This window comes from Athene noctua, chromosome 14 (assembly GCF_965140245.1).
Source record: "Athene noctua chromosome 14, bAthNoc1.hap1.1, whole genome shotgun sequence".
Lineage (NCBI taxonomy): Eukaryota > Metazoa > Chordata > Aves > Strigiformes > Strigidae > Athene > Athene noctua.
Window position 1 is genome coordinate 9,636,127 of NC_134050.1, and position 20,708 is coordinate 9,656,834.

Here is a 20,708-nt window from a genome sequence, read left to right on the forward strand (position 1 = left end):
GTTACCTGTGTTTGCATGCCATGACTGATACTAAGACAGGAGCTTTGGGCTGGTGTGTCAGTGATGCACTGGTTCTACTCTCTGCAGCAAGTGTTTGTTGCAGTGGCACTGGGTTCTGGCAGGCAGCTTTGCACCAGTCCATCCCCCCTGCTGCACAGCTGCACGTCCTTCATGTGGACACTGGCACCTCTGTTCTAGAGACCCTTGTCTGGCTTTTTCCTACTTACATGCTGTGTATGCCACGCAAGATGACTTGGCCCATTTATTATCACCATATTGAATTTAAGGTTTGCTGACTCGTGTTCTGTGCAGAAGTAAAAAATACTGTCCCTTCTCCGAATCACCACAGAGATATTTAGCACATTAGTGGAACTTCATTTATTAATACCAACAAACCATCTGAGCCATGCATATAAAATCCTTGCTCCTATAATATATTGCAGTAAATGCTTACATCAGGCATCAATTTCTTTATCTGTTTTCCAGAAAGGATCTACCGCACAGAACCACGCAGTCAGCTATTATTTCTACAGGGGATTTATTCAGCACTGTATCCCTACTCACAGTATGGATGTAGTTCAGGGTCTTCAATTTTTACAAACTTGGATCTGTCCAGAAGATAGAAAGTGTAAATACAATTAAAGAAACACGTATATTTTTCCCTAACTTTCGAATATGGGTCACGCTGCCTTTTGTCATGTGTTTCTTCTATTCACAGCTTGTCCCCTTCCCTGGTTTTAGCTGCCTATATACTGGTTAATTAGCCTTGGCCATGTAGCCTAGTTTCGTTATCCACAAATTTGTTTGTTTAACCCCATAAATACCATGAAATAATATAATACTAAGAAAATTTATCCCCCCAAAATAAAGTATTTAAAAAGTCATATATACCTATAAAAAGACACTGAGCTACTACAGATCACTCAATCAGCTCTACAAATATGTAGATTGCTATATGGGAAACTGACCTTCCATGCAGAAAAAATAAATGTTAATATGCCTCAAAGCAGTATATGGCCATGTAGCCTGCTAAGTGAAATCAAATATTCTTATACACAGAGTAGTTGTAACCTCTGTTTGAGTGATCTTCACCCTGAGAAACGGAGTATTTTGATTTAAATGCAATCTCAGACAGAAATAACCCTTCCCTTCCTCCCCCTGAAAATACAAGGTGTACATCTGTCAGGAATTAAGCAAAGCTAATGCTTCCTGGTGTCACCCTGACCTAAGCTACACCTCCAAGGTGCACCTTAAAAAGAAAGAAGAAAGTATGTGAAACTGTGAAGAGCACATTTGTGGGTGTGAAATACAAAAATACTCGTTTACTGAAAGATGTACATGGATTCCATTAAGCCATTCTTTAACCTCTAGGTGACTGAGTGTGCTTTTCTGGCTACATGGAAGAAAAAACAAAAGCAGGGAGCACAAAATAGCTGTAAAAGCTACTATTGGCAATAAGCCCCAGAGTGAGATCTGAGCAGCCTGACCTCTCTGAGCTATCCTGGGGGATTCCCAAGAGAGCTCTTCTTCCAAAGAACAGCTCTGGGTCCTATTTCCTACAGGGAAGGAATCACTAATTGCCCGCGGAGATACATCAAACAGCAAAATTTACATCACTCTCTGAGTGTTTCTTCAACAAAGTCTAGGATAAGTCTGAAGGGAGGAAAGATGCTGGCAGCAGGAAGCAACAAGAGAAAGTGATGACTGGGTAAGAAAATGGCAGCACAGATATGAAGTTGATAAATACAAAGTGACATTGGCAAAAACAGCTCTACACATACAGCAATGGAAATAGAGCTAATTACTGCCATTCAAGACAGACAGTATTTTGCAAATGTCAGTTTTATGTGCTGCATTCTCAGTAACTAGAATATTAGAAAAGAACTAAAGAATAAAAGATATTAAGTCATATGAAATGCAGGTCCTGGCCCTATTCTTTGCTCATCTTCCTCCACTTCCTTGCAGTCTTGAAAGGACTAGGGGGGAACTAAAAAACATACAGATAGTTGGCCAAAAAAATAAATAGAGAAAAAAGTTAGCATGCATAAAGAAAAAAAATATATTACAACTTTTTAAGCCTGGGAAAAGTTTACTGAGAGGTATGTACCATCAGGAGAAAAGGAGCAGAGAATTTCCTACCTCCTCTAATAAAAGGAGCAAGTTTTATATTTCAAAACACATGATGAAGCTGCGGAACTCACTGCCACAGAATGCCATCAGACACCAAAGCTCAGCATGTGTTCAGAGTACAACTGAACACATTCCTGGAGAAAAACCTGTCAAGGTCTCTGAAGCTACCATGTCACTGCCTCAGTGAGATTACTGGCCACAGCTTCAGCTGGGAGAGATACCCTGAGAATTATGGCAAAGCCATGAATCTAACCTATCCAATGTTATCTAGCCAAAATTTAGTTTGGTACCATATTAAAAAGCCCACCTGCCAAAGTCCAGTCTGGCTGCACCTTGCACTGCAAGTCTGCTCTGTCTCCACCTCCCACCTCCACTTCTTCCTGGACAGCGGTGAGATGTGTGTGGATGCCATCTACACAGCATCTCAACTCCGAGTCACACAGTTACACTTTCTTACTGGTATTATGAACATTGTAACATCGCCAATCACAGACAAATCAGAAGAAATTAATACAGCACCGAAAAGGCATACAGAAGTCATCCTCTGGCCATTTAAATTTTGGAAGACGCATGGAAATTACTGGGATGGAAATTATAACTACTTGATTATTAGTAGGAAACAGAAAAGTGAATAAACAGTATTGAGGGGAAAACAATAAGGACTATGTTTATAGCAGTATTTTTCAGATAAATCTTCAGAGCACAAACCACAGGAGTATCTCGCATGCCTCATTAGTACCAATAAATGCAAACACAATACTAAGCAACCCGAATTAAACATCACTAAGTGCTAACAGAATCAGTTGTTAATGGCCTATTAGCATCATAATTAGCAAACTGGATATTTATGCTTGTTATCTATCATTCAATTTGCAAACAATATTTGTGAATAGCTTAAAACACGTTATCATAAAAGTTCATCAAATTTGCCAATGACAGTTCCACATACACATAATCCACCAGCCTTGTGATTCTGAAAACCTCAGTTCTTTTTGCACTCAGCCTTCTCCTCTCCAAACTGAAGACACAGCTTCTTTATTCTCCCTTTGTATCTCGTCCAACTCCACCACATCCCTCATGAGATGCAGAGATATAATATTAAAGAATTATGTCATACTAAGTGTTTACATAACAGAAAAATGATGCCCTCAGTCATCTTCTCGAGACCTTCTTTTTCACACCTAACACAATACAGATCTCTGAAAATTAAAATCAGCATTCTTTAAAACTAGAACTTGTATGTCACAGCAGGTATTGGTATACAATCCAGCCTGCCACGGCACAGCTGACACGGAGACATTCAAGACCCCAGGAATACAAATCACGTGCCAACTTGAGTCCACCAAGTAACTGTTCTGTGTGCAGGCTACGTGACTGGGCTTGAACTAAACCCCCTCGGGGCCAGAATGGGATATACTGCAATATATTGGCCCTTAAAGTTTTGCCCCCTTAAAGTCTTTCCCTAAGTATCAGATACACATCCAATATAGACTTTGTTTAAAAAAAAAAAAACAACCAACTTTTACTCTTATTGACCGCACTATATAAACTGCTTTAAACAATGTTATCCCTGGGAGGCCTTTGTTGAAGGACCACACAGTTGTACATGAATGATGTAATTAGATGCTTCAGATGAGACTTTCAAGGTTTTGTCTATACTTCTCTCAAACCTCAAGCGTACTATTTTCCTTATCATCCCAAACCTATACAGCCTAGTCCCCTATTACAGCACTGATCACTTCTGTTCAACCCTAAAATAAAGGATACAGTTACAACATACTTGAATTGTTGCTTATTAAAGGGCAGCCAGCATTCGTGACAGTCCCTATAACCAGGTCTAATGCATGTGTCCTACAGCTGCACACTACTCTTTCTCCTTGCACGGCTTAAGTCAGAATAAGCCCAGAAAGCTCAAAGGATGGTAAAGTTTGACTGTCAGCTTCATTGCCCTTTGGCTCCTCTAGTTCTAGGACTGTTCTTCAAGGGGAAGAGTCCTTCTTCCACCCACACCCAGCCCTGAGTGATAGCTGGCCCATCTTTCTCTTTCCCATGCTTGCCAGGCCTGAAGGTTTTCACAGCCTCTGCTTTTAACTGCCTGTTAAATTTCTGTGGAGAATGGGAGAAAACTTTTATCAAAGTCTCTGGGAGGCTACAATTCCCTTATCACATGGCCACCACTGAAATTTACAACAGCAGTCTCCACAGCAACTCTGGAATGCAACCCAGTAAATAAGAAATAAAACAAAGTGGTTAAAGGTTTTTTTATTCCTGGCAAGGGATAAAGTGGATGTGAAAGCTCTGGGTAAGACAAACTAAAATCTAACTTACAGATTTCTTCTGCCATAATAAAAATTCTAAAATCCTGTTGAACCAACCTAACTTTGTTTGCACCTTCTTTTTGGGAGTATATGCCTGTAGAAGTAAAATAACATTTACTTTCATAGCACTAAAAATCAGCAGTTCTTCTGCACGCTCCTCTGATCTGAAGTTTAAATGTACTACCCAAAACCCTTGTACCTTTCTAATAGCTGATTTTGGGATCATCACTGTGACTTGGTTAAAGAAAAAAAAAAAGTTCCCCATGCACACATAACTGTTAACTGCTTACACACAATTTTATTTTCACTCATTTTGAAACACATTTCAACCTTTTCAAGAAACTGAAAACAACTGTTCCTAGGCCACCACACTCCCTTCTCTTTACAGAAACAACAGCGTTTTACAAAGGACAGACCACCTTAACAACATTGTTTAGGAGACCTCACTGAACAGGCAGGGCAACACATTCCATCATGACCTAAGAAATCATGACGATCTTTGCAATGAAAAAGTAGTACATGGAAAGGTAATTTCAAGCATTCCGGTGAGTTTTATATATTGCCAAAAGTGACAACACCAAGAACGTCCCCATCTACCTCTGAGCAGCTCCAGCCAGGGAACGCAAAGAATCAGCTGGCATTCCTCTGACTAAGGAACTGATGGGTGCACATAGGGTATTTCTTAACTAGTGCAGTGACTCCTCTGAAAGCATTATACATCAGTGAGGCTGCCAGGAATATACCACACTCTGTCCTTTTTAAGAGAGCCTGAATTAAAAGTGTGTCTCCATTATCAGCCAGTCCATTAATTAAATGATCCACAACCAGAAACTAGATCAGGAATTTACACCTCGCCCCGGACGGGGCTACATGTTCTTTTAGCAAAATGCTTTACCCTAATGAACAAGTGATTTTGGTCTTTCTCACACATAGGTGAATTAACGAAGACATTTTGGAGAAACAATTAAGTGATTATCACCAATAGAAAAAACTAGTGTGTAACATTCAGTGAATAAATTCCTTCTGGAAAAATAAATTCAATTACACTTTCTCAGCTTCATAAACTATTTACCAGCAAGCTTTTAGCTGACCACTTCAAGCAGATTGAGTATCAGGCAAATTAGGACCAAACAGACATCAAGAAGGTGTTTAGTTCATTCTCTGCCCCTAAGCAAGGTAAAACAGACCTAGGTATATGCCAACAGGTATCTCTTACTTGTTCTTACAAGTGTTCAGTGACAAAGACTCTACAAGCTCCCCAAGAAGTCTGAAACAAAAATAAGCATTAACCAAATAACCCTTACACACAGGTAGAGTACAAGGTGTGGCATCCCTTGTACAGCCTCTCAGACTTCCACATGGCAGAAATATCAAGTATACAAGATAGCCGTGAAGCAAAAATGTACAAAGTGAGGGGTTTTTTCCTGCAGACAATTGCAGCCAATATTTATGGTTACCTAATAAACTGCCTTCAGTGGTTACATGACTGTTTTTCTTAATGCATGATAGCATTCAAGTATTTCATATTAATTTATTAATTCATTTTGAAAGAACATTAGCATGGTCTGAACTGACAAAATTATGCCCATATTTTATTACAGCAGGATTGTATATACTGATTACGTTCTCCAGCTCCACTGCTGTTTTATTTTTTTACATTCCATTTAAGCCAGACAGCTTTCAAGGCAAAACCAATGTTCTCTACAGTACATAGCAGGACAAAATGCCACCTGTTTAACAGCTCTAGGTGCTACTGAACCACAAATATTTTTGTATATATTTACAACTATCAATGCAACATTTGTATACACTTTGTGAGAAAATGATAAAAATACTCTGGGTGAAGCACAGGGACTGAGCACACTGAACACGTTTAGAAGATCAGGAAGTTGCACATCAGCCAGAAGTGCCCAAGGGGACCCAAGCTCTCCCACTGTCGTGATTTCACAGGCTCAGTGGAAAGCGAGCCTAAAGCAGGAATTAAATTCATTTTTGTTTCATATTGAGCTTTATTTTCTTGTTGTTTTGCATCTGTGAATCTGATTCTACAAACACAGGAATTCTTTATTGCTCAAGGAAAGATGTAATATTTACATGGAAATCTGAAGTCCTTATCTCTTTATCAACTGACATATAAACAAAGATCTAGAAAACAATTGATTTTGTTCACTCGTCTGGTCACCAGTTGAACAGATGCCTTTCAGAGATGACCTATTTAAAGGTTGTATACGTGATGTTTCTCTCTATATAAACTCTTCAAAGTTTTATAATTTTTAGCTACTTACAGAGAGATTACAATATAATAAACTGTTTACAACAAAAAAAAAAAAAGAAAAAAATCACAAATTTCCAAACTGAAAAGCTACAGCTACCATCTAGCTCAAGTAGTTTAAAAAAAGGAGAGAGAGAGATTAAAAAGTAGTTTTCAAAGTGAGAGCTGACAGAACTGGAGAGAAGTCAAAATACTGAACAATAATTTCATGAACAATTCATCTGTAGCCAAATGTTAAGAGGGAAAAAAGTAAGAACAACAATTGCAACAACATTGTGGAGCAAGGCTTGGGTTAAAGTAACACTGATGTGCAATATAAATTATGAAAGGCAATTAATTAAGACTATACTTCATGGGAACATAAGGAAATGTTGGTATCTGAGGAACTGAGTACAATATTATCTTCAGTTTCAGTTAAAAACGGTAGAAACCTACGTATCAATAAATGTTAATACGATGAATATACTACTATACATGTCATTTTGTACTACGTAATATTCTATTACTGACTAAAATTAGTAAGCATGACCAAACTGCACAAAAAAGTCAGCATGCATTTTCTGCTAAAAGTTATTACCGAGAGCAAGGAACATTGCTAAGCTGCTACATTCAGCGTAACTGGTGTTGCGTTTTTGTCCCATATGATTTGGCAAATAAGGGAGATTTGCAAAAAGGGAAGCAAAAAGTAGTTTGATGAGTTTAATTTCATGGAGTTTTACACCTTTGCCAATCTGGTCTCATGTGAGAAAAGTTTCACCGTAATCTTCAAAGTTTTAGTCCAGTTTTGTTGACAGAAGAGAGAAGGTGGTACCAAATGGCTGGATCACCACAGGAGAGGAAGCTTCAAGGAAATGTTCACATTTTCAGTTGAATTTTTAAGAAGTTCAAACTTTCTCTTTTCTGCCTTCAAAACATACAGAGGTTTGTATTTCAGGAACTCATTAAAAATGAAGATCATGTCCTCAATAGAAGGGAAGGTGGAAAAGCCATCAGACACAAGAATGCAGTTGTATATAGACATTTGGGATTAGAAATATAATCCACTGGAAACCAAATAAACAGTGCCACACTATGACCCAACTCCATGGGATATAAGCCACTGCACTGCCATTGCACAGCTCGGAAAAGGTATCATTCTCCTCAGGAGAAAAAATGAAGAATACAGTGTTATTGGAATATCACAAGAAGGGGAACAGGAGAAAGGAGAAGCGTAGAAAAGCAAAACACTACCATGGACCATTTTTTGTAGTATGGATCTTTTAGGGACCTTGTTATACTTTCTTCCATGTGGCCTTTAAAGGCTGCTTCACAGTGCCTGCTCTTTGCATTAACATTTGATTATTTTGCCATCGGTTCCGAGGTGGCATAACTAAACTGACTTCAGCAGAGCTGCTGACACCAGCTGAGGATCTCAAAGTACATAAAATAAACACTTTTGTTCCTCAAATGTTTTTCATGGGTTTTGAAGTCTAAAAATTTCACGTTGCTTTATTCTACACATTCATTTTACAATGACTGACAAGCTAAGCGGCATTCACAGTGATAGAAAAACATAACTTTTCAAGCCTGACTGTAAAAGTGCAAAGGCCAGAGTAAAAAGCAGAATTTGTGAAAAGCTAAGTTCTTTCATTTCATTTCAAGTTCTTCATTTTCAAGTATTTGTTTAGAGGTAATCTTCGCTACCAGGTAAACACTACACTGATGGCAAGATGAAGCACACTTTTCTCATTCACACAGCAGGAGAAATTTAAAAAAAAAAAAAGCAAAAAGCATATTTTCCTTCTGTAATGCTTTTTCATCAGATGGAAAAATGGTAGGTTCAGTTCAGTTTTGCAGGTGGTGCTTGTGGTATTTGCAAAGCATAGATAACACCTCAACTACAGGCTGGTGAGCTGGGAGACAGCAGAGGACAAACCATGAAGATGGTGCGCAGCGACTACCAGCACCCATGGTAGCTGTGAGGAAACCTCAAAACTAAGGTCAGACTGCAGGAGGAGAGGGACGGCTGCCTCTCACCAGCTCTCACCCCTCACACAGTTGTAGCTACGCAGAGGACAGCACTGGGGGGGATCTCAGACTTACAGCTGAGGGGAAGAAAACAGATTAAAAACAGCATCCACAAGCATGAGACAACTTCTGTGGGGTAAAAGGCCAGGGAGGATATTTGGTGCCGACCTTGAAATTGTTCTTCCCTCGTGTGAGAAGCCCATCCCCCACACACACCGTATGACCTTACCTCACACCTGGGAGCAGAGCTGTTGGTAGGGTGGCTGGCACCTGCAAAGGTGAGCCTGCAGCCCGCTGCTCCCTCCTGCTGGGCTTGTGCTTTCCAATCGGGAATGGATGGATCAAAGCGGATGAAACAGGGCTGAAAGTGAGAAATGGGAAAAGCATTACATCACTGTGGGTTGTTGACTTCCCAAGCAGATTTCAGGCCCATTTTAAAGAGAAGTCAGAGAGCGGAGTGGCCAGCCTTCCACCTGGAAGTTCCTCAGTCCTCCCCCCTCAAGCCTGAGAGCCACCAGAGCACAAACACAGAGCTTTCTGGGCTCCAGCAGCCAGCTCTCCCATCCCTGCCAGGCAGCCAGCACTGTGAGCTCAGGCGGCAGAGTGAAACTCACCCTTGCAAAGATGGCTCCTTCTCTATTCACCACTGAAGGCACCCGAAAAGTTAGATGAAATGAAACCAACCCATAATTAAATGTATTTTAAAGCAGTAAAGCCCTGTAAGCCATTCAGTGCAGGCCACAATTTTGCCCTGGTTCCTGGCCCTGCTTCACAATAGCAAGCAGTGAAAAAAACAAAAAAGGTGTCTTTTTGCTTGAGTTCTCATCTTGATCTCTGCTCTCAGGAGCCCACAGCTGACAAGTCTTGCTGATCCTAATACGCATTACATGCTTGTGAACTGCAGTTGCCTGCAGCAGACAGGTAGACAAGCCTTGTCTACCAAAACCCACTGCCATTTCATTTTGAACTTCTCAACCTCTTCAGGTCTAATCTGAACAGCCTATCAGTACGTGATAGGAGATGGGTGATAACTCAGCTGAACTAGGTCTTTGGTACACAGCAACTTTTGTTGCTCCCACGGCAATTCCAGCTTCTGAGAATCAATACTAGACATTCTTACTGAAAAATACATAAAACAACAAACAGTAAAGTTAAAAAAGAAATAATGGGCCAGCAGTCACTTTTTTTTTTTTTTATTATTCCTAGGAGCAGACAATGGGTAACAAAGTATATGTGACCATCAGTAGTAGAAAGGGTATTATCTTCCTGCTTAGGTTTTTCAGGCTATAATAGGCTTCAGAAAATCCTATCTTAATATTTCCTGGAGAAGACAGAAATCGAACAGTCCACTGCACTGATGGTAGAATCATTCTACAGTCTCACTGAAGTAATGTATAATAACAAAACTAATAACAATATGCTACACCAAAGTCATGTCCTGTGAGAATATTGGCTAATTGGATAGATATCATTTAAGAGAGACATAATGTTTCAAAGAGCTACAATCATTTATAACATACTTAAAAATCTATTTTCAGATATAATGGCTACAGATATGTATACACGCCAGAATAAATTGATGAGCCAAATTACTGAGCTTGCTACAGTGATGGCATGCTGTAAGGGGGACCTACTTGGAAAGCAGCTGGTCTAAAAGAGCTAGTGGAAGCTACCTGCCAGTTTAAAACCTACTCTTACTGCTAACATCGAAGCTGTAAGGGCATGTCCTGGGAGAAACCCGAAGGCTGACAAGTGGCACAAGTTTTATTACACTCCCTTTTTCATCAGATCAGGTCTTTTGAAAGTCCCTCTCCAGAGAGGAGGTCTCTGATCCCCCCTCCCTGCCTGCAGTGTGGCAGTGAGGCTCTGGTGGGAATCCCTCCCAGTTCGTAACTTCATAAGGGGCATTATATGTGGAGGAACTCAACTCTTTTTGATTGAAAAAAAATCTTTCTATGTTACAGTGGTCAGTAAAACATTTGAAAATAGTGGGGAAATGGAGAAACGTTATTACACACCAATTTTAACCAAAATGCGACTGTTAACCAAAATGCAATATGGTTTCCAGTGACACACCCTATTCACATCTCTTCCACAGGAAAAGCTGCTTTCAAAATACACATACGAGTAACACTAACTGCCTACAGTACACCACAGTTTCTGCAATCAGTCCTCCTTTTAAAATAGAATGATGGGATCTGAGCACAGGCTTTTCTCATTACAAAAGCATCTTTTTGTACCCAGAAAAGTTTTATCTCAAATCCTTTAATTATATGCCTAGTTTAATTATAGCCTACATTTTGGTTAAAAATTAGATTGGAGCTGGTGTATAACACACTGTCAGTGACCCCTTAAGCTACCAAGCCGACTGGTCCAGATTTCTTACCAAAACAAATCTGAGAGGAGACACTTAAAATGTTTCCCAAGGGGCGAGTAACTTAGGTGTAAAAGACCTCTAGCCGCAGAACTGACTAATCACAACTTTTACAGCTTAATGAAGAAACTGAACACCAGTTCAAGCAGAAATGCAGAAAGCCAAAGGATGTATCAGAAGCTAAGCTAAATCTGGACAAGAATTTTACATTTCTTACAGGCTGGGAAACAGAGATATTAATTTTCACCACCAACAGATCCTTTTACCAACAGGATTAAATACATGGCATTTTAAGGACTTTTTCTAACACTTCTTTTGCTGCCTTTTCCACTGATTATTTTTATCTATATGTCCCACATGAAGGTCAGCAAACACTTTCTCCCTGGTTATAATTAACATAATACAACACCTTAACTGTGCTAGGCTTCACTCTTGGTCATCACGCTGCATCTCTGCTTCCTTAGTATCTACCTCCTTTGCTCGTTTTTCTCACCTACCCTTTTTTCCCCTCAGTACTCTAGTCGTGCTTCATTCCAGCTGGTACAACCCATCAGTGACCATCGGCTGTTATAAATGACTTAACAATGTGAAAGGATGATCTGCAGAAGTCACAAACTATTCAAGACACACAGCATCTTCTTGCATTCCCAGGTAAAAGTCATGAGAGTGGAATGGCTGGATGATTTAAAATATTTATACTGAAATATTTATATTAACACAGATTTATATTAACACAATTTTAAGATATAAATATTGCATCATTTATATTTCAATATTTATATTAACACAAATTAAAAGAGTATCTTGATAAACAGAATGACTGTTGAACATATTCTCTGTTATACTCTGATGATTAAACTTTAAAGCTTAAACTGCTGGTATCATGGCTTCACAGTCTGTGTTGAACATAAAAATACCACTTAACTAACTGTTTATCTGAGGTTCACTTTCAAAATTTACTCAGACAGAGTAAATATTCTCAGTTTGTAATTGAAAGGATGTTAGTCCCAGAACTGTATTTCCGTAACGACTGCATCCTCATTATGATTCTCAAATTTTGTCAAGCACTTGCTCTGTTGATATTTTGTCAGTAAAGATTAATTAAACAAAAAGCACACGTGCGCTATGAATCTGAAATTGCAATGATGAACCGGTGTACATGGCTAAGCATAATGGTGTTACCAAAATCAGAGGCATTTAGAATCCAAAAGTAGGAATGAAATGGTTTAAATCAATTACATACAACCCTTCTACATGTATGTGCAAGAAGAATTTCAGAAGAACTACACCACAGGTCTTGGAACATTACGGCTACAACTTTACTAGTAAACAAAATAGACCAGAGATTGTTTATGCAGCTTAATTGCCTGCACTCTCGCTAGCATGTTTTTTGCCTGCTCACCCCAGGATTCCAGAGAGCGAGTGACTGGGCACAACTCGGGCACTTGGAGACACCAGGCACCACCCTGACAGCCAGTGTGGTCACTGCCAGTCCCTTCTGGAAAGAAAGCAAGCTCAGGTGCGCAGGAAGGAGTTGTGCCATACCATTTGGCCTCGGGATGGAGAACAGCCACTGGCCTATTTTATTTAATTGTAAAAGCATGATCTGGTGCCTCTAAGAAGGTGTTGGCACAACACACTGCATCATTCAGCACCCCCTCATTAAGCATCCTATTGCTCAGCCATGCACAGCTATCAAGATCCTCACAGCACACTCCCACTGCCGGGCACAGTGTGTGTTTCCCCATAAGCTATGACAGACCCCTACACACAAGAATAAATGCCCAAGAGTGAACATGGTGCATCGCTTTCCCATGCTTCTCTCCACCAAAAAGACACAGTAGCCTAGCTGGTTTCTAGAAACTTAGCAGCTTTCCAAAAAAAGGTTTTGCTTGGGTTTAAGTGAGAGATTGTATACTGTTTAATTCTAATAAGGACATTTCTTAGAAACAATGCTGAGCATGAAATACAGCTACCGTATCTCAGACATCAGACAGAACCAAATGTGTCATAGTAAAAATCTATCAAAATGCTTTTTCAAATATAACTTAAACTTAAATCTGATCCACAGTTTGCCTTATGTTTTCTCTCACCATTTAGACGTAGGTCTTTATTTGTATCAACAGAAATGCTGTACGCTGTTTTCCCCTTCTTCTTGAAAGAAAAGACATGTTAAAGCTGCTATATTGAATCCTCAGTAACAGTGGCACTTTCTCTTTGCTCCTAAGGGGTCCAGAACGTGCATTTCTAACCAATAATGCACTCCAGCAACACACCATTTGCAGTACTGCTGATAATCCTGTTTTCAAAGACCATGAGCGCTTTCAGACAGGGCTAGCCCTTATAAACTATGGCATCTGATCCAAAGTAACCCTGTGCTGGCTTACAGACTCACTGACTTCAAGGCAGCCTATTAAAACAAGACTTGAGTTCCGGGCAAACAATGCATATCAAGGGCCTCTAGGTTTTTAACATGAATTAAATCTCCTCTGCTTATCCTTAAATATAGAACGACTGCGTCAAATACACATACTCAGCACCTCTGAGATGTCAGTGACAATCATCTCCACAACCAAGCGAGAACCCAAGAATTTTTATTCTGAGCATCTCTGACATCAAGCAAAAACACTTGTGTAAACTGTTGGCAAAGCGCCTGTGTCGTATCCTTGTCTACTGATTGCTCCATACAGAGACTCACAGCCCGATCTTTTCAGTTCACACACAAAGCTCGGTGCTCGAGAAACTGAAAGCCAGGGTCAGCCACACTGCTACCCTAGCTCCAATGACATTATTTTCTCCTGCTTTCCCTGTATTCCCCAAAATCTGCAAGTTCCTGTCCACAGGTGTAGGTATTTTTCCTGAAATACCTAGAACGTGTTAGATGCTGTGTTCATAAATGATCACAACAAGACCAGTGCTAGCAAGTTGAGTTTAAGTATATACCATGCTAAATTTGTTCATTTTTAAATTTAAAAAAACCCAAAACAATTAAGCTTTTTGTTGAAGTATGAAGACTGAAGAGAGAAACTGGTTAGAAAAATCACCGTATTTTTAAATTAATTTTCTTCCCTGGCTGAACTGAAAAATGCAGAAAGTAAACAGTGGTGCTGAAAGTAGTTAATATTTTCAGAATTCTTGGTTTGTGAATTCCAGGTGCTACTTCTCAGTCAGGCAGGAAAATTAGATTCTAAAAAACATTGATTTTAGCATGACAGTGTTTTTCTGAAGTTAATGACATGCAAATCATTATGCATGTATTTACATTTTTGATTAGGACAAGATTGAGAAGTTAGAAAATAGAGCAATGATCCTCCTGTTGGTTTCAGCAAAGATGTTTCAGATATGCAAGAGACACGAACAGCTAACAGAAGAAATAAGCAAAGGTCAAAAAAGTATTAAAAGGCCAAAGATAAATAATTTGCCTTCACTATCCTTATCAAAGAGTTCACACTATCTAGGGTGCATACTTTTTTAATTAATCAAAAACTAGTTTGATGGGAAGACCTACGTCACACTGGGGCTCTGAGGGGCTTCTCTAGGAACTCGCCGTTCTGTTACCCAGCGAATGCTCGTCAAACTCCCCAACATAACAGTCTGACCTCAGAAACGGTGAAATTGAAGTCTGCCAATGAAACTTAAGAAAGAAATTTGATCAAGCCACTGAAGTCTCTTGCATAATTCACTTTCTCTTCTTTGGATGGCTCTTGGCTGATGCAGAGAAAGAGAAGCACACCTCCCACCCCTCCACCTTCCTCACCTCCTAGATACCCTGCAGGCACCTTACCTGCAGTACGTCCTGAAGGGCTAAAGCTGCAGGTTCACCAATCCAGAAACACAGGGTGAGGAGCAGTACTATTTCTGAGACACAAACTACTCAGAAATTGCTGTGGTCACCAGCTGCGAGCAGCCTGTAGTGAGAAAGAGCCAGGGCTATTTCTGAGTGGGGGATCTAAATGACCCAGGGGTCTAAATCTGAGAAATTTCTAAACTAAAAAAAAAACAACAGAAAGCTTCAATAACCTCAGCTGAGAGACAGAGAAGCAGAAGTGTGAGGGAAAAGAGAAAAGCTGGGACAGATGCAGGTGATGATCAACCTGCAGAAATTAAAAATTATTTTTTCTGGACATAACAGCAGTGGAAAGCATGAGTGCTGTGGGATAAAACAAGGGCTACCAAAAGACCTAGTCAGAATCAATGCAAAGAATTTGTCTGATGGCCCTGACTCTCAGCCATATCTTCATGGGCTTTTAATTCTAGTTTACAGCAAGGTGTGCAGGAATAATACTGCATCTGGCCAGTCTTCAAGCCTGGCTACCTAAAATCAGCTGCTATCTTTTTCAGCTTAATTTTTCCAAACCGTCAGACCAATTGTGGCTAGAGAAGGAATACCAAAGCTGCACTGTAGTTTGGAGGTGCTGCAGAAAATCATTGCAAATGCCTGGGTGGTGATTATACCTAATATATGGAAGTTTATATGGACCATCAAATTTGGGAGTGAGCAAAGCATTGCCCCTATTTCAGCAAGGGCCTTTTGAGGCCATTTTGCCTCCTTCTACACGACCAGGAGTGCTTCTCCTAACTGGGATTCAGCTAACCTGCTCACCCCCTCCTGCCACTGCAAGGAACTGAGCACTGACAACATTTCTCTTTCCCTTCACCCTGTTTGCGGTTTGTGCTCATTTTATTTCTGGGGGATTAACATATTTGGCCTAACTGGAGTCCTTGGATTTTTAATATAGAAGATATGGGCAAAGTTAATGTTCTATGACATCCTAGAGGACAGCTGGGACTTCAGTGTCTCGGAGCTATGAAATGCATATACATGTCTGTTTGAAACTCACGACATTTCAGAGGTGCTGAGGACCTGCTAGTTTCCACTCACATCCACACCCAAGCCTGAAAACTCCCACGGTGGTATCCAGCAACAGATCCAAAAATTTAACAGCAGGTGCTCTAGTTCACTAATTGTAGCTGCAACTTTTAAACAGAACAGAAACCTAGAAAGGGTGGATTCATACTTTATTTTCTTGTTGCCTCCTGTTACATCTAAGGTGGTGGATGTGCAACTGCTCCCTGTTTCCCACTGCAGACAGGAGATGGGGTGCTCATCAGCACTTTACTGAGCCCAAAGAACATCCTCCAGGCAGCCACTGCTGCTTCACCTACGTACCCCCTCAGGTGTAACAGGGCTAGGTGCTATTCTCTATTCTTTGTTCCACAATGACAAGCAGATTAAGGCCATGCTGTGCCGGGTGATACAAATGTATTATAAGAAGAACATGAGACTAGAAGGACAATGTTGTTTATTGATTCGCATTTATCACAATCATAGGCGATTAGGCAATCACAACTCTGATTCAGACAGGTCCACAGGAAATCCAATCCACTCAACACACAGCGAGTTTTAAAATAGCATTCTGTCCCAATAAAATAACATAGCATACCGTAACAAACATAAACACCTAAAGACACAGCTACAGACCTTGGGAAGAAAGTGGGGAAGACTAGAAGTATTATCAATTATAATCTCTGCCCTGAAGGACTTTGTCAAATAAGCCACAGGAAGAAAAGCTGCAAAAAGGCCTACCACTAATTATATATTTATTCACAAGAGAGATGAGATATTGTAAAACCTACATTAAAGTCTCACACTGCTGAACTGCCTTTCAGCCTAGTTACCTCCCAAGACTTTGATTATTTTAATGTGTTATTGTGTTTTTAATGTAAGCAAAGAAGAGCCATGCTACTTCACAGTTAAGTCACAACCTTGATCCACAAATAGCTTTAAACAAAGATAGCATTTGTTTTTGAGGACTTTTTTTTTTCCCCCTGACAAAGACTCCCTTCAACAATGCAGGTTATACCGAGGAGTTAAACAGAGCCAAGACCACAGTAAAGAAGAAAAGGAAAGGATGTAAAAACTTTCAGGAGAATAATAAATTCACTGGTGCATTCAGTTACTTGCAGGGAGGTTTTGTGACCACCTGTGCGAGGCCTACTTACACAGGTGTTTCGGACTGAGCACGCCAACAGCTCACCCGCAGCCGAGTGGACTTCCCACCGCTTTTACTCCTCCATGGGGCCCTCGGGAAGCACTTTCCCGCTATTCACACTCCGATCCCCTTCTCCTCTCCTACCTCAACCTGCTGCTCGCAGTCATACAAGCAGCGTGAGGAAAGGTCGCTCCGCTTCGAGCGAGGATTTAGCACTCCCTACTTCTTTGCTTACTTCTGTGCAAAAAGTCAGGCTGTCCTTGTACCACCACCAGCAGCAGCAGCTATCTGAGGGCCGGGGCCACCCGGGCACCTGCCTGCACCCTGCCTGCCCGGCCCACGGCGCGCCCTCCCCCTGCCGCCTCCCCACAGCCGCGCACCCCCCTCACCCCCACCCTCAGCACCCCCGAACGCGCCGCTTCACCGCTCCCATCCCCGGCGGGCAGCGAGGCCGGAAAGGCGCCTGCCAGCCAAGCGGCATCGCCCGCCCCGGCTGTGGGACAGCGCTGCCCGCGCCGCCGGCCGAACGAAACTCCGCCGCCAAAGTCAAGGGGCGATGGGGCGCCCGCCCGCCCGCCCGCAGGCACCTCCGCTCCACGCCCTTCCCGACCCCCCCCGTTTCACCTGCCGCCTGCAAGGGGCGACCAGCCACCGCCCGCCCAGACGGGGCAGAGCCGGTCCCGCGGGGCCAGACCGGCGGCCGCGGCCCCCCCAACCCCCCGGGCCGCGCCTACCTGTCGCGGGGCGAGGGACGGGGCGGGAAGCTGCGAGGGGGCGGCGGGCACTGCGCTGCCCTCACGCCCGGCTGCCGCCACCTCCGCCACCGCCCGGGCTCGGCGGGGCCGCGTTTCCCAGGGCGGGCGGGCGGGCGGGGTGGGGGGGGCCGGGCCGGGGAGCCGCCCCCCGCGCTCAGACAGGCAGCGCCCGCCTCGCAGCCCGAGCCGGCCCCCCCGCGCCTCAGCCCGCGCCGCCGTCGGTTCCCGCCGCTGCCGCCGCGCTGACCGGCTGCCCCCGCCGAGGGGCCGCGCTGCGGCCGAGGGAGAGGCGCCCCCGGCGCTGCCCCCCGCCCGCCCCATGTTGCCGCCCGGGCCCCGCCGAGGCGCCAGGGCGAGGGGCGCGCCGCCGCGATACTTGCACTGTCGGCGGGGCTGGTCAGTGCCCGCCGCCCGGAGCGGGGCCGGCTGGCTGCTGCCGCCGGTCACTGCCCACTCAATCTTCTTGGGGTTTTATTTTTTCTTCTTGCTGCCCCCGCTGTCCTCCGCGTCTGGCGCTGCCAGCGCAGTGCCCTGAGGGGTGCAGACGCTGCCAGCTGCGGCCTCCTCGGGGCCTGCCGAGGGGCTCGGGCCGGCACCCCGGGCGCTGAGCCACGCACCAGCCAACGCCGCCGCCTGCAGGGACGAGTATCGCAGCCGGCGGGGGAAGGCTGGAACTTCTGACAGGGATGTCCTAGAGGAACCGAAGGTGTGAGGCTCGACCCATGAGGGGGATCCAAGCGTGGGGTGGGCGCAGGGACCACAAATCTGTGGGGAAACCCTGGATGGAGATACGGGCACAGATGCAGGGAGGAGCTGCTGCCATTTCTCCACATCTTCCCAGACATGACGCACCCGCAGCCCCGGGGCAGCTACCGCTCGGCCGGTAACGCCGAGCATCCCAGCTGGTCATGGCACGGGCCGAATCGCCGACAGCTCTCACTCATTTCCAACTGGGATGGATCACTGCCAAGCCACCGAAAGGATCTGGAGACATGAGAACCGTAGTTTGAGTTCTTGATGGCCACAACAGAGTTAGGACCAGTACTCGGTAAAATATTGTTCTAAAAATGCTGTATCTTTGCCTCTTTTTATCCCCAAATGACACCAATTTTGAATTAATAATGCCACTTAGTGCAAATTTCAAGTTTCTCCACACAAGAATATGGATTTCAGACCACTTGAAGGAGTGGCACAATGCCACACTGGACGTTAATGACTCTCACTATATTTTTTTCTACATAAGCCATTTCAAAATAAATAGATCAGAAAATACACATAAATATCTTTAGTAACACACCTTTGGACTTGCTGAACTGCTCTGTATAGTTACAAAACATTCTACTATGGTAGCTCTCAAATAGCTCTTTTTAAACAAGAAACGTCCTTGAAAAGGAGAATATTCTTTAATATACACAGAGCAACCATGTTACCTCATAAATATTAATGAACATTAAACTGCGTGCCATGAAAATAATTTTCATGCAAAAGGTCTTGTGCACATAGGTGCATTCACCGGCAAAGTTCACATGGAATTCTCCCTACTGGTTGCAAGTCCTTGAGGATACATGGACGTCCTTCCTTTTAGATATAATGAAGGATGTTGGGAATGCCTCGCTCTCAAAATGTAACATCGTTATAGGAAATCAAAAGCAAACAAAACCAACCCAGAAGCAAGCAAGCAAGCAAACAAACCAAAAGAAGGCTATTTTATTTGAATGGGAATTTCCTACTTCTTCTAAACTGATTTACCCATCCCTACATTTTGCTCTTTAAATTTTAAAGCATCTGAACATTTGTTCTGTCAGTCGAGAAAAAATGGACTTACTTAAACTCATGTTAGATCCCCAGGGGATATCATGGGAAAATAGGACAGCAGTGCTAAGAAGAAAAACTCCATCTACTGCATCTTTTACAATTAAAAACTTGCAAACAATAAACAGCAGCAGCAGCAAAAAAAACCCAGTGAAAAGTATTTCCTTCCTCTTTATGCTGTAATTCAAAAGTCAATATTGAATCCAATGACCAGCGTACCAAAAGTGCAAATGAAAATTACTTATGTCAGCGACAATAGCTGACAGTTGCTCTGCATGAAGTGCATAATTCTGCATCCATATTTTTACTGCTAATTAACACCTATCTTCATCAAATGTCAAATTAAAAGCTCAAAGTACAATCAAATTGATCTGTATATATTTCTTTGTCAAGCCTAAAATGCAAAATACATTTGGCATCCTTCAAGTATTTTATAAATACCGATAGAGACAACAGGAAAGCACAAACAAATTTGTTAAGTCCCCCAGTTTTTCTAACTGTGATGTCTAAAACTTTACCTGGGTGAGTTAAGCCCTACCAAAGCTTTATCTATAATTAAATACATTTGCAGTTTCTAGATCTTCAGGTTCCTTAAAAAAAAAAAAAATAAATTACAATGACCTTCAGGAGCTTCAGCTGAGTAAGAGCTAAGAAAACTGGGACAAAGAAGCTACTCCCAACTATAACCAGTTGCCTGAAAAATGTGGTAAGTTGGGATGTGATATTAGGAAATTGTCTGTAACATTTTATTTTTCCAAAAGCATAGAAAGTGAGTACAGCAAGAGAAATTCTCTATATTTCACAGACATGAAAAAACTTTGCAACTTGGAAGAACTTTGTTTCATGGACATGTTTGACTATTAATTATATTAGACTGGAGAACTAACACTTTGTAGGCTAAGAGTGTTAGGTGGGATGAAACCCAATGTTTCTTATTTGCAGCAAAGGAAGTTTCAAGGACTTTTTAACCTTTCATTGTTTTAGATTAATGACCTGATTTCAGTGCATTCTGGTAATTTTGAATGCAAGTCAGCATTAGATTTATTA

At 42.3% G+C, this 20,708-nt stretch overlaps 1 protein-coding gene across 4 annotated transcripts in view; it reads right to left on the reverse strand.

Annotated features, from left to right (window-relative positions):
- SHANK2 (SH3 and multiple ankyrin repeat domains 2) overlaps window positions 1–17,918 on the reverse strand; it is a 362,639-nt gene extending 344,721 nt beyond the window's left edge. For all 4 annotated transcript variants that reach the window (XM_074918532.1, XM_074918533.1, XM_074918531.1 and 1 more), the window contains exons 1-2: window positions 17,829–17,918; window positions 8,964–9,088 (exon numbers count right to left, since the gene is read on the reverse strand). The gene's annotated coding sequence lies outside the window, so the exon portion shown is untranslated. The remainder of the gene's footprint in view (window positions 1–8,963; window positions 9,089–17,828) is intronic.
- Window positions 17,919–20,708: the final 2,790 nt, after the last annotated feature.